The 14,847-nt window shown below is 37.4% G+C and overlaps 1 long non-coding RNA gene across 2 annotated transcripts in view; it reads right to left on the bottom strand.

Moving 5' to 3' along the window:
• Window positions 1-243: 243 nt before the first annotated feature.
• Window positions 244-14,847, bottom strand: part of LOC125096065 (uncharacterized) — a 38,576-nt gene continuing 23,972 nt past the window's right edge. For both annotated transcript variants that reach the window (XR_007126048.1, XR_007126047.1), the window contains exon 3: window positions 244-549. This is a non-coding gene — a long non-coding RNA (uncharacterized LOC125096065). The remainder of the gene's footprint in view (window positions 550-14,847) is intronic.

Genomic DNA, 14,847 nt, shown 5'->3' with positions numbered 1-14,847 from the left:
AAATTTAAAAAAAAATTAATGCTTTTGCTATCCTCAGAGAGACCAGAAGATACTGAATTTATGAAACCAGCATTATAGACCTTACAAGTCATCACTTCTAACATCTTTTGTTGATAATGTTTATTAAAAAGAGAATTATTTCAGATTGTTGAATCACTGTCTTGCACACCTAAAACTAGCACTCTGTGTTAATTATACTGGAGTTACAATTTTAAAAAAGAAAATAAAAATATCTGGATGAAGGATGGTGGTCTGAGGACTTTTGATATGAAAATTATAATATTAAATGTCAGAATTTTTTAGAAAATATTATTGAACAACTGTAACTGTGACCCAGTGGAGGACATAGTTTTGATTTAAAGCATTTCTCTTTATCCCAAATTACATCCCTAGGAGTGTTCACAGCCCTTCAAATAAGGCTGTAATTACAGGAATCTCAGTGCCACCAACCCCTTGCGAAGCCCTGGAATGTGTTCTCTGATCCTAGCAGGTCCCTTGTAGAGGTTCCACATCTGACAGGATGAAGAACCACAATTGTTCCCAGGCAATCTGTAAAGGTACAATAAGGTTTAAATAATATTCTCACGAAGGACACACAGTTCACTGAAAGTCACTCGTTTTGGGCAATTAATCTAGAAAGTGAATTTCCTCTCCATCTCTAAGTCTTTGTAGCAGTGATATAAAAAACTAGATATGGCATTTAGAGATGAGGATTCAAATTACAGCTGCTTACCACTAAACAAGTCAATCACAACTCAATATGTAGTTTCTACCTCAAACATAAACACAGTAACATCTGTGGCATAACTTATTAAAAAATAAAATAAAGATTTAAAATCACCATTTATCATGGTGTTTAGCATATAGAAACACTATTATATTGAAGGAATTTTTTTAGATAGGTATAAACTAAAATTTCTACATAAAAATCAAAGGTCAGGGTGCCTGGGTGGCTCAGTGGGTTAAGCTGCTGCCTTCGGCTCAGGTCATGATCTCAGGGTCCTGGGATCGAGTCCCACATCGGGCTCTCTGCTCAGCAAGGAGCCTGCTTCCTTCTTTCTCTCTCTCTGCCTGCCTCTCTGTCTACTTGTGATCTCTCTCTCTGTCAAATAAATAAATAAAATCTTTAAAAAAAATCAAAGGTCATTGTATATATTTTATCATCATCAAAAGCTTGCCCATCATGTGTATACAGTATTTTATCCAATACCAAACAGACCAAGCTTTATTGGAAAATCTTTGTGTACCCTCAAACCATCTCTTTTCTATAAGAAAGGGGATATTGATTTTGAGCAGACAACTCCCAAACAAGTAAAACAAATACACAACAAAAAATCATACAGTCCTCACAAGACAAAGTGAGATTTTTTTTTATTTTTTTTATTTTTTTTATTTTTTTAATTTTTTTCAGCATAACAGTATTCATTATTTTTGCACCACACCCAGTGCTCCATGCAATCCGTGCCCTCTACAATACCCACCACCTGGTGCCCCCAACCTCCCAACCCCCACCCCTTCAAAATTCTCAGATCGTTTTTCAGAGTCCATAGTCTCTCATGGTTCAACTCCCCTTCCAATTTCCCTCAACTCCCTTCTCCTCTCCATCTCCCCTTGTCCTCCATGCTATTTGTTATGCTCCACAAATAAGTGAAACCATATGATAATTGACTCTCTCTGCTTGACTTATTTCACTCAGCATAATCTCTTCCAGTCCCGTTCATGTTGCTACAAAACTTGGGTATTCATCCTTTCTTTTTTCTTTTTCTTTTTCTTTTTCTTTTTTTTTTTTTTTAACAGCTTTATAAACATATATTTTTATCCCCAGGGGTACAGGTCTGTGAATCGCCACGTTTACACACTTCACAGCACTCACCATAGCACATACCCTCCCCAATATCCATAACCCAACCCCCCTCTCCCAACCCCCTCCCCCCATCAACCCTCAGTTTGTTTTGTGAGATTAAGAGTCACTTATGGTTTGTCTCCCTCCCAATCCCATCTTGTTTCATTTACTCTTCTCCTACCCCCTCAACCCCCCATGTTGCATCTCCTCTCCCTCATATCAGGGAGATCATATGATAGTTGTCTTTCTCCGATGGACTTATTTCGCTAAGCATGATACCCTCTAGTACCATCCACGTCGTCGCAAATGGCAAGATTTCATTTCTTTTGATGGCTGCATAGTATTCCATTGTGTATATATACCACGTCTTCTTTATCCATTCGTCTGTAGATGGACATCTAGGTTCTTTCCATAGTTTGGCTATTGTAGACATTGCTGCTATAAACATTCGGGTGCACGTGCCCCTTCGGATCACTACGTTTGTATCTTTAGGGTAAATACCCAGCAGTGCAATTGCAGGGTCATAGGGTAGTTCTATTTTCAACATTTTTTTTTAAAGATTTTTTATTTATTTGTGAGAGAGAGAGGAGAGCGAGCGAGCACAGGCAGACAGAATGGCAGGCAGAGGCAGAGGTAGAAGCAGGCTCCCCGCCAAGCAAGGAGCCCGATGTGGGACTCGATCCCAGGACGCTGGGATCATGACCTGAGCCGAAGGCAGCTGCTTAACCAACTGAGCCACCCAGGCGTCCCTATTTTCAACATTTTGAGGAAACTCCATGCTGTTTTCCAGAGTGGTTGCACCAGCTTGCATTCCCACCAACAGTGTAGGAGGGTTCCCCTTTCTCCGCATCCTCGCCAGCATCTGTCATTTCCTGACTTGTTCATTTTAGCCATTCTGACTGGTGTGAGGTGATATCTCATGGTGGTTTTGATTTGTATTTCCCTGATGCCGAGTGATATGGAGCACTTTTTCATGTGTCTGTTGGCCATCTGGATGTCTTCTTTGCAGAAATGTCTGTTCATGTCCTCTGCCCATTTCTTGATTGGATTATTTGTTCTTTGGGTGTTGAGTTTGCTAAGTTCTTTATAGATTTTGGACACTAGCCCTTTATCTGATATGTCATTTGCAAATATCTTCTCCCATTCTGTCAGTTGTCTTTTGGTTTTGTTAACTGTTTCCTTTGCTGTGCAAAAGCTTTTGATCTTGATAAAATCCCAAAAGTTCATTTTTGCCCTTGCTTCCCTTGCCTTTGGTGATGTTCCTAGGAAGATGTTGCTGCGGCTGAGGTTAAAGAGGTTGCTGCCTGTGTTCTCCTCAAGGATTTGGATGGATTCCTTTCTCACATTGAGATCCTTCATCGATTTTGAGTCTATTTTCGTGTGTGGTATAAGGAAATGATCCAATTTCATTTTTCTGCATGTGGCTGTCCAATTTTCCCAACACCATTTATTGAAGAGGCTGTCTTTTTTCCATTGGACATTCTTTCCTGCCTTGTTGAAGATGAGTTGACCATAGAGTTGAGGGTCCATTTCTGGGCTCTCTATTCTGTTCCATTGATCTATGTGTCTGTTTTTGTGCCAGTACCATGCTGTCTTAATGATGACAGCTTTGTAATAGAGCTTGAAGTCCGGAATTGTGATGACACCAACTTTGGCTTTCTTTTTCAATATTCCTTTGGCTATTCGAGGTCTTTTCTGGTTCCATATACATTTTAGGATTATTTGTTCCATTTCTTTGAAAAAAATGGATGGTACTTTGATAGGAATTGCATTAAATGTGTAGATTGCTTTAGGTGGCATAGACATTTTCACAATATTTATTCTTCCAATCCAGGAGCAGGGAACATTTTTCCATTTCTTTGTGTCTTCCTCAATTTCTTTCATGAGTACTTTATAGTTTTCTGAGTATAGATTCTTAGTCTCTTTGGTTAGGTTTATTCCTAGGTATCTTATAGTTTTGGGTGCAATTGTAAATGGGATGGACTCCTTAATTTCTCTTTCTTCTGTCTAGTTGTTGGTGTAGAGAAATGCAACTGATTTCTGTGCATTGATTTTATATCCTGACACTTTACTGAATTCCTGTACAAGTTCTAGCAGTTTTGGAGTGGAGTCTTTTGGGTTTTCCACATAGAGTATCATATCATCTGCAAAGAGTGATAGTTTGACTTCTTCTTTGCCGATTTGGATGCCTTTAATTTCCTTTTGTTGTCTGATTGCTGAGGCTAGGACTTCTAGTACTATGTTGAATAGCAGTGGTGATAACGGACATCCCTGCCGTGTTCCTGACCTTAGTGGAAAAGCTTTCAGTTTTTCTCCATTGAGATGATATTTGCAGTGGGTTTTTCATAGATGGCTTTGATAATATTGAGGTATGTGCCCTCTATCCCTACACTTTGAAGAGTTTTGATCAGGAAGGGATGCTGTACTTTGTCAAATGCTTTTTCAGCATCTATGGAGAGTATCATATGGTTCTTGTTCTTTCTTTTATTAATGTGTTGTATCACATTGATTGATTTGCAGATGTTGAACCAAACTTGCAGCCCTGGAATAAATCCCACTTGGTCGTGGTGAATAATCCTTTTAATGTACTGTTGAATCCTATTGGCTAGTATTTTGGCGAGAATTTTTGCATCTGTGTTCATCAAGGATATTGGTCTCTAGTTCTCTTTTTTGTTGGGATCCTTGTCTGGTTTGGGGATCAAGGTGATGCTGGCTTCATAAAATGAGTTTGGAAGTTTTCCTACTATTTCTATTTTTTGGAACAGTTTCAGGAGAATAGGAATTACTTCTTCTTTAAATGTTTGGTAGAATTCCCCCGGGAAGCCGTCTGGCCCTGGGCTTTTGTTTGTTTGGAGATTTTTGATGACTGTTTCAATCTCCTTACTGGTTATGGGTCTGTTCAGGGTTTCTATTTCTTCCTGGTTCAGTTGTGGTAGTTTATATGTCTCTAGGAATGCATCCATTTCTTCCAGATTGTCAAATTTGTTGGCGTAGAGTTGCTCATAGTATGTTCCTATAATTGTCTGTATTTCTTTGGTGTTCGTTGTGATCTCTCCTCTTTCATTCATGATTTTATTTATTTGGGTCCTTTCTCTTTTCTTTTTGAGAAGTCTGGCCAGGGGTTTATCAATCTTATTAATTCTTTCAAAGAACCAGCTCCTAGTTTCGTTGATTTGTTCTATTGTTTTTTTGGTTTCTATTTCATTGATTTCTGCTCTGATCTTTATGATTTCTCTTCTCCTGCTGGGTTTAGGGTTTCTTTCTTGTTCTTTCTCCAGCTCCTTTAGGTGTAGGGTTAGGTTGTGTAACTGAGACCTTTCTTGTTTCTTGAGAAAGGCTTGTACCGCTATATATTTTCCTCTCAGGACTGCCTTTGTTGTGTCCCACAGATTCTGAACCGTTGTGTTTTCATTATCATTTGTTTCCATGAATTTTTTCAATTCTTCTTTAATTTCCTGGTTGACCCATTCATTCTTTAGAAGGATGCTGTTTAGTCTCCATGTATTTGGGTTCTTTCCAAATTTCCTCTTGTTATTGAGTTCTAGCTTTAGAGCATTGTGGTCTAAAAATATGCAGGGAATGATCCCAATCTTTTGATACCGGTTGAGACTTGATTTAGGACCAAGAATGTGATCTATTCTGGAGAATGTTCCATGTGCACTAGAGAAGAATGTGTATTCTGTTGCTTTGGGATGAAATGTTCTGAATAGATCTGTGATGTCCACCTGGTCCAGTGTGTCATTTAAGGCCTTGATTTCCTTGTTGATCTTTTGCTTGGATGATCTGTCCATTTCAGTGAGGGGAGTGTTAAAATCCCCTACTATTATTGTATTCTTGTCGATGTGTTTCTTTGATTTTGTTATTAATTGGTTTATATAGTTGGCTGCTCCCACGTTAGGGGCATAGATATTTAAAATTGTTAGATCTTCTTGTTGGACAGATCCTTTGAGTATGATATAGTGTCCTTCCTCATTTCTTATTATAGTCTTTGGCTTAAAATCTAATTGATCTGCTATAAGGATTGCCACTCCTGCTTTTTTCTGATGTCCATTAGCATGGTAAATTCTTTTCCACCCCCTCACTTTAAACCTGGAGGTGTCTTCGGGCTTAAGATGAGTTTCTTGTAGGCAACATATAGATGGGTTTTGTTTTTTGATCCATTCTGATACCCTGTGTCTTTTGATTGGGGCATTTAGCCCATTAACATTCAGGGTAAGTATTGAGAGATATGAATTTAGTGCCATTGTATTGCCTGTAAGGTGACTGTTATTATATATTGTCTCTGTTTCTTTCTGATCTACTACTTTTAGGGTCTCTCTTTGCTTAGAGGACCCCTTTCAATATTTTCTGTAGAGCTGGTTTGGTATTTTCAAATTCTTTCAGTTTTTGTTTGTCCTGGAAGCTTTTAGTCTCTCCTTCTATTTTCAATGATAGCCTAGCTGGATATAGTATTCTTGGCTGCATGTTTTTCTCATTTAGTACTCTGAATATATCATGCCAGCTCTTTCTGGCCTGCCAGGTCTCTGTGGATAAGTCTGCTGCCAATCTAATATTTTTACCATTGTACATTACAGACTTCTTTTCCCGGGCTGCTTTCAGGATCTTTTCTTTGTCACTAAGACTTGTAAATTTTACTATTAGGTGACGTAGTGTGGACCTATTCTTATTGATTTTGAGGGGGGTTCTCTGAACCTCTTGAATTTTGATGCTTGTTCCCTTTGCCATATTGGGGAAATTCTCTCCAATATACCTTCTGCTCCCCTCTCTGTTTCCTCTTCTTCTGGAATCCCAATTATTCTAATGTTGTTTCATCTTATGGTGTCACTTATCTCTCCAATTCTCCCCTCGTGGTCCAGTAGCTGTTTGTCCCTCTTTTGCTCAGCTTCTTTATTCTCTGTCATTTGGTCTTCTATATTGCTAATTCTTTCTTCTGCCTTATTTATCCTAGCAGTGAGAGCCTCCATTTTTGATTGCACCTCATTAATACCTTTTTTGATTTCAACTTGGTTAGATTTTAGTTCTTTTATTTCTCCAGAAAGGGCTTTTATATCTCCCGAGAGGGTTGCTTTAGTATCTTCTATGCCTTTTTCAAGCCTGGCTAGAACCTTGAGAATCGTCATTCTGAACTCTATATCTGACATATTACCAATGTCTGTATTGATTAGGTCCCTAGCCTTTGGTACTGCCTCTTGTTCTTTTTTTTGTTGTGAATTTTTCCGCCTTGTCATTTGACCAGATAAGAGTTTATGAAGGAGCAAGTAAAATACTAAAAGGGTGGCAACAACCCCAGGAAAATATGCTTTAGCCAAATCAGAAGGGATCCCAAATTGTGAGGGGGGAGAAAGGGGATAAAAAGGCGTTGAAAAAAAAAAAAAAAAAAAAAAAAGAAACTATTTAAAAAAAGAAAGCCGATAAAGAAAAAATATAAAAAGAAGAAAAAAATATATATATATTAGATAAACTATTTAAAAAACGTTAAAAAAGAAAACGGTAAAAGTTTAAAAAATTTAGCAGAAGAAGAGAAAAAGAAAAAAATATTGAAAAAAAAATTAAATTACATGCAAGGCTAAAAAATCATGGGGAGAAAGCCATGAGTTCTGTGCTTTGCTTTCTTCTCCTCTGGAATTCCGCCGCTCTCCTTGGTATTGAAACTGCACTCCTCAGTAGGTGAACTTGGTCCTGGCTGGGTTTCCCGTTGATCTTCTGGGGGAGGGGCCTGTTGTAGTGATTCTCAAGCGTCTTTGCCCCAGGCGGAGTTGCACCGCCCTTACCTGGGCCGGGCTGAGTAATCCGCTCGGGTTTGCTTTCGGGAGCTTTTGTTCCCTGAGCGCTTTCCGTAGAGTTCCGGAGGATGGGAATGAAGATGGCGGCCTCTCGGTCTCCAGCCCGGAGAAGCCGAGAGCCCGGGGCCCCACTCCTCAGTGCGCCCTCAGTGAACAGCGCCCAATGACTCCCGTCACCCTGGCCTCCGGCCGTGCTCCGAGCTGACCAAGCCTGCGACCGGTTCAAGGCAACCCCGAGCTGAGAGTCACTCCTCGGCTCTGTCTCTGTAGCCGGCTTCCCCGCTCCAATACCGGTAAGCTCTGCGACACTCAGACACCCCCGATCCTTCTGCGAACCTGCGGGTCTGAGGCCGCGCTGACCCCGCCTGGGCTTCACTCCAGTTAAGCCTCTGGAGCGATGTCGCTCAGCGGAACAGACTTTTAAAAGTCCTGATTTTGCTCCGTTGCTCCGCTGCTCGCTGGGAGCCGGCCCCTCCCCCCGCGGTCTATCTTCCCGTCGCTTTGGATTCACTTGTCCGTCAGTCCTACCTTTCAGATAGTGGTTGATTTTCTGTTTCTAGAATTGCTGTTCTTCTTCTCTTCAATCTCCTGTTGGATTTGTAGGTGTTTGCAATCTTTAGATAAGCTATTTAGCTGATCTCCCGCTACCCGAAGTAGTCTCAGCCTGCTACTTCTCCGCCATCTTGACTCCTCCCCCAAAGTGAGATTTTTATAATACGAAACCCAAATTTTATCTCTAAGTTTATCATATTTGGACAATAATTATTTTATTTTCACAGGTGCAAAATAAAGACATTAAAAATGATTTCAAAGATCTATAAATCTTTGGAATTCAAACTCTAAACATGTCTAATAATCATTCAACGTGTACTGTCATCTAAATTGCATTGGTTCAAAACAAAGACTATATTCTTTCCAGTTTTTTTTTTATGGTTCCTATGAATATTTTTGGAATAGCAAATCTACATTTCCAACACAATTATAATCTCTTGATTAATTATACAGACAAAACACTGATGATCTTTATAAAATTTTACCTACTTCATAGACTCAGTGATGGCATAGCAAATATACTAACACAATTAGAAATATTTATTTTTTTATTTATTGAATATTCTTGATATTATTGAATATTGATAATACTGAATATTGAATAATTTAATTATTGAATATTCTTGGCAAAATTTCTCAAGATGTTAAACATATAGTTACCACATGACCCATCAAGTCTACTATATACTCAAGAAAAGTATAATCAGGGACGCCTGGGTGGCTCAGTTGGTTAAGCAGCTGCCTCCGGCTCAGGTCATGATCCCAGTGTCCTGGGATCGAGTCCCACATCAGGCTCCTTGCTCAGCAGGAAGCCTGCTTCTCCCTCTGCCTCTGCCTGCCACTCTGCCTGTGTGTTTGCTCTCTCTCTCTCTCTCTCTCCTTCTCTGACAAATAAATAAAATCTTTAAAAAAAAAAGAAAAGTATAATCATATGTCTACTCAAAAACTCATACATTATGATCATAGTGGCATTTATAACAGTTGAAAAGTAGAAATGACACAAATTTCTACCAACTGATGAATAAATAAATGCAAGGTATACTCATACAGTGGAATGTTATTTGGCAATAAAAAGTGATACAGTACAGACACATGCTACAACAGGATGAACCTTGGAAACATTTTGATGTTGATAATAAGTTTGTGATTCCATTGATGTGAAATTTCCAGAATAAGCAAATATACAGAGACAGAAAGTAGATTAGTGGTTGTCTAGGGCCAAGGGGGAATTGGGAGTGACTACTACTAGGTATGACAATTTGACAATATCTATCAAAAATTTTAAAGAACACATTTTCTTGACTCAGCCATCTCCTTTCAGAGATCTATCCCAAAGTAAGAGTATAATTAAACATATATGAGAAAGTTATTATTGCATTATTTGCTATAGTGAGAAAATAGATTAATTCTGTGGAATATTATGCAGCACTTACCAATTATAATAATATGTAAGACTTGGAAAGTGACCCAAGGCATCTATAGTTGACCAGACATACAGATGATTTGAGATAGAGATATTCCTTTTATATGATAATATGTATACGATATAGAGCAATATACATACAGAGACATGCCTTTAGGTAACATACAAATATAAGACATTTATGTAACATACATGACACATAACTATACATACAATATGATTCTATTAATGTTAAAAACAAAAATTAGATAGGTAATCTGAAAGGAGGCTTAGCTGATTGTCAAAGAGCAGATATTTCTAGGGACCGAAGCAAGACTGGGAAGTAACAAAGAGGGCTTTTTTACATTTTACTCTGTATACTTTATATTACTTGAAATAATATTTTCATATGATTATGAAACAGTCATATATTCATGTATTACTTATGTCATTAAAAAGGAGGACTAATGTTTTTAAATAACCATAGGAAAAATCCTTTGCCTATGGAGAAGCATTTTTTTTTTTAAAGTAAATAAATTACCCCAACATGCTAAAAACATCCAAGCAAGCAGGTAAGCCTCATGGTTTCACTCAGTGGACATCAGGTTCCAGGAGGTGTAGAGAGTCAAAGGGTGGGGAAACTAGACTGAAGAAGAGGATTAGCAAGACTAAGGTCAGCCCAGTTGTTAGAGAAACATCAAGGGCAAGTGTACTAGGAAGGGAATAGATTAGTTGAATCCCATTTTTTTTTTTTTAATTGAAAGAGAGAGAGCATGAGCAGGGAGGAGGAGAGGGAGAGAGAGAATATTAAGCAGGCTCTATACCCTTTGCAGAGCCCAATGTAGGGCTTAATCTCACACCCCTGAGATCATGACCTGAGCGGAAATCAAGAGTTGGATACTTAACCTACTTAGCCACCCAGGAGCCCCTGCTGAATCCTATTTTCATGATCTGATTTTTTTTTTTTAATTCTTGCTCATGGCTTTTTAAAAAATTTAATTTGTGTGTGTGTTCCAAGATTCATTGTTTATGCACCACACCCAGTACTCCATGCAATAGGTGCCCTCCATAATACCCATCACCAGGCTCATCCAACCTCCCAGCCCCTCACCCCTCCAAAACCCTCAGTTTGTTTCTCAGAGTCCACAGTCTCTCATGGTTTGTTTCCCCCTCTGATTTCCTCCAACTCACTTAGACTTGCTAGTTAGAAAAGTATAATTTATTCTCATCCTTGCCACTTTCATTTGAAAACTTTCATAGGACACAGAGCATGATAGACGATTATATGAGTCATGGTCCTGGGTAGGAAGCAAATGGTACAGTGAGCAGGATCACTACTAAAAGAGTTTAATGAAGGGACAATTTGGAAAGCCAGAGGCTGAGTTAAGGGAAATGAAAAGGTGAATGAAGCAAAAGAATACAAGAGTATAAAGCCATTACCCCCTCAGGGTCTGAAGGGAAGGGGGAAGCAGTAGCCAAAACCTGTAAGGGCTAACGCTAGAAAGAGCAGCCACCTGACAGGAGCTGCTGCAGATGGAGAAACACAGACACTGCCCAACTGCAACAGGCAGCCTGAGGATTATGGAACGTTTTCTTCTGCTCTCTGACCTTTTGCCAATGCTCTCTTTTGACCATATTGAAAGAGCAAGTGATACAGGAACAGAACAACCAATGCTAGTGCCTCCTTGAAATATAAGGTATTTGTGCTTTTGAAAGGAACTCTATTTAAGACATCACTGTTCTTCTGGTTATGCCTTACTTCACCATTGTCATGTAAATATCACAGGAAACAATATGCAAAATGAAGTACACTTAACTATTCAACCGTATTGGAAATGTATTTATAAGATTCAAGCAAAGGCTCTGCAAAAACTAGAATATTTCAGGGAGAATTCACATGTCTATTCCAGAGAGTATAATTAGAAACCATAAAGTGATTCTCCCATCTTTGTCATGAGGCTGAAACAATTTTCAGCTGTCCCATTATTCCCTGTGATAAAGAAGATAATATGTAAGCTATAGTTATACTTTGCAAGGTTTTTTTGTTTGTTGTTGTTGTTATTTTTTTGTAGAAAGATTTTACTAGATTTGAAATTCAAATAATGTCTGTATGATAAGCCAAGAGCCACTCTTCAGGAATCCTACATATCAGTCAGGAACATACTAAGTGAATGTCATTTCTTTTGGATTTGAGTAAATGAAATTTTGAAAAGTAACTCATTTTATTGGTTAATCCAGAAACCACCCTTTCTATTATAAACCCCCAAATCATTCTGTTTGACTTTAAACAGGTTAAAAATTAATATTGAATAACTGAGATTCAAAAAGTCTTCTCTCAACTCGAGTTTTTTGCAAATAATAAGTAATTGATTCAAGGAGAAGAAATCACAGCTTCAGATGTGCAACAATGTGAGCATGTCTGTGGTGTCTGAAGAATAGCCAAAGCCAGAGTCAACTACCGTAGAGGGAGGAAGGGGGAGATAGAGAATAACACATCTGATAAACAAATCATGTAGTCTTGTTAGCCAAAGCAACAACTTTGGTTTTTTTTCGGGTGGAAAAGAGCAGATGCTTTCAATGCTCTTATCCCTTTCTGCCTGTTTTAACTATAACTTCTGGCGTGTGTCATGAAAAGAGTGGACCCCAGAGAGTTGCTGCTCCTTCAGCATGGGTCCCAGAGCTGTCCTACTCATTGTTATAATTTCTTGCAATGGTAAATCCCGAGTATTTCGGGGTTGATTTGTTGCTGCAGCCTAAACTGGGTAATATACTCCCCTAGACTAGGAGCTTTGTGTGTGCATATTATGTCTGTTTTTGGATCAACAATTGTCTACACAGTGCTGGATGGTTCCTATCAAAAATAGGTGCTCAGGGGTGCCTGAGTGGCTCAGTGGGTTAACCCTCTGCCTTCAGCTCAGCTCGTGATCCCAGGGTCCTGGGAGTGAGCACCATATTGGGCTCTCGGCTTGGCGGGAAGCCTACTTCTCCCTCTTCCACACCCCCTGCTTGTGTTCCCTCTCTTGCTGTGTCTGTCTCTGTCAAATAAATAAATAAAATCTTAAAAAAAAATAGGTGCTCAGAAAATCAAGGTGGTGTGCATAAAAATCTGGCTGTGGAGATTCTAGAATTGTAAAAGTGCTTGAGCCAGACCTTAAGTTTTTGAGCCAGAATAGAATCTCTGTGTGTTTAACTCAAGTACTTGTATTAAATATTACTATCAATATTAGAGAAGAAATAGATGTTATTCATTTTAAAAAAAATGCATTAACACACAGGATATGAAATAATTCTCCTGAATTCATCTTCCCATCTGTTACTGGTTTGTGTGTATACTGTATATTTTTATTATGTATACATGTGTGTCTCTATACATGCATATATCTATATGACTATATTTACACACACATATATATTTACATAAGTGGCATTATGCCCATATATATTGATTTGCAATTTATTTATCACATAAATTGAAAACATATTTTTGTTCTTTCTTATCCTTTCTTAAAGCTGCATAGTATTTCTTGATATATTTATACCATTATGCACTTTCTTAAAGCTGCATAGTATTTCTTTTATCCTTTCTTAAAGCTGCATAGTATTTCTTGATATATTTATACCATTATGTACTTAACCAATCTATTGATATTTATTTTTTAGTTTCTAAATATTTTCCTAGAAATATACAAATAAACACCTACATATATACATGTCACACAAATTTGTAGAAATAGAAATGCTGGGCTCCAAGCATGCATAATGTATATTTTGATAGTGACAGATTGCTCTCCAAAAGGTTGTTACAACTTTCCATATATATTTTTAAAAATCTTCATAGGTGATAATTATGCAGTCTTCTGGTTAAAACCACTGAATTAAATAGAAAAAGAGAGAGGGAGCTTGGAGTTAGAAAACCAATCTAATCATGTCATGGCTAACCGGGGAAAAAGAAAATATCACCTTGGTCAGTCATCATTAGTTTTCTCAGAAACAGATTTCAGTTTTGTAAATTTTCTCCTCATAATTTTTTGTACATCTGAATAATTTTTACCCTTAAATATTAACAGTAACAAATGAAGGTATTCTTAATGGATTCCTTCAATTCTTCTTAGCTTTTGAAAGAGAACTTAAATACGATTAATTTTATATCCAAATAGATTTTAAATCTTTGCCTTTCAGTTAAAAAAAATATCTTTGCCTTTCATTCATATTATATACCTCAAAGTTTCAGGTTACTATCTTCTTTTGAAAAAAAAATTTAAAATTAGTAACACAAGTCCAGGTAATAACAAAGGGAAATGAGCTGATCACTTTTGTTAGAAGAAACCTGCAAAGAAAATGACAAGATGTTTTCATTGATGACATTTTATATTTGTTAAATCTGGAATATTCAATTTTTGTTGAAAGGGCAGTACATTGAATTAAATTACAGCCTTCTAAATACCATGATAACCTTGGAGTAATAATTAAATCTGCATTACCCAATATTTCTAGATATGAACATCTTATAAAATGGTATTGAGGGATAGACCAAGAAGGGTCAAAAACATGATAAATTATTCAAAAACATGATAAATTATTCAACCAAGTAGGTTGAATATGGGAAATTAAATCACAACTTGATTATCAAAAAATCATTATAAAGTGAACATTTCCCCCAGACTAGCACGGCTTACTTTTCCTTCTCTTTTTATTTATTCTGACAAGCTGCAATGTGCTGTTTAATACAACTTAATGGACTACATGAAATCAGATCAAAGAGCTTATCAACAATTCTACTGACTCTATCTGAAGTTTTATGAAGTCATAATAACATGTTCCAGTCTTGTTAAATATCTTTTTAACAACTTTTAAAAATTCTGAAAACACTGGAAAATTAAAAAATAAGGCTCTATATATTTTCTTCTTATTACTATTACTAATATTCTATTAAGTCGTTAATTTAATCACAAATTCAGAATTTACTATAATTAACATAAAAAACTAAAATAAATATATTAATTTAGAAACTCCTCATGAAGAAGGATTTTGAAAAGATGATGGCCACCTAATTTCAATATGTGTAAATATATGTAATATGTGTAAACACATATTATTAAAAATCTCATACAGACTAACTATGAAAATATCCCAAACTGAACACCCACAGAGAGGTAAAAGTCAGAAAATACCAGAACTTCCAGTTATATCCTAGTGGGCAAATAAATAAGCCAGACCATTAGAGTTGGATATGGAGTCCTTGCATTTGTGGCAAGTCAGGTGTGGAT

Source organism: Lutra lutra, chromosome 3 (assembly GCF_902655055.1).
Source record: "Lutra lutra chromosome 3, mLutLut1.2, whole genome shotgun sequence".
In the NCBI taxonomy this organism is placed as follows: domain Eukaryota; kingdom Metazoa; phylum Chordata; class Mammalia; order Carnivora; family Mustelidae; genus Lutra; species Lutra lutra.
Note: the sequence above shows the minus strand (reverse complement) of the source record. Positions and strands in the feature narration are given on the sequence as shown.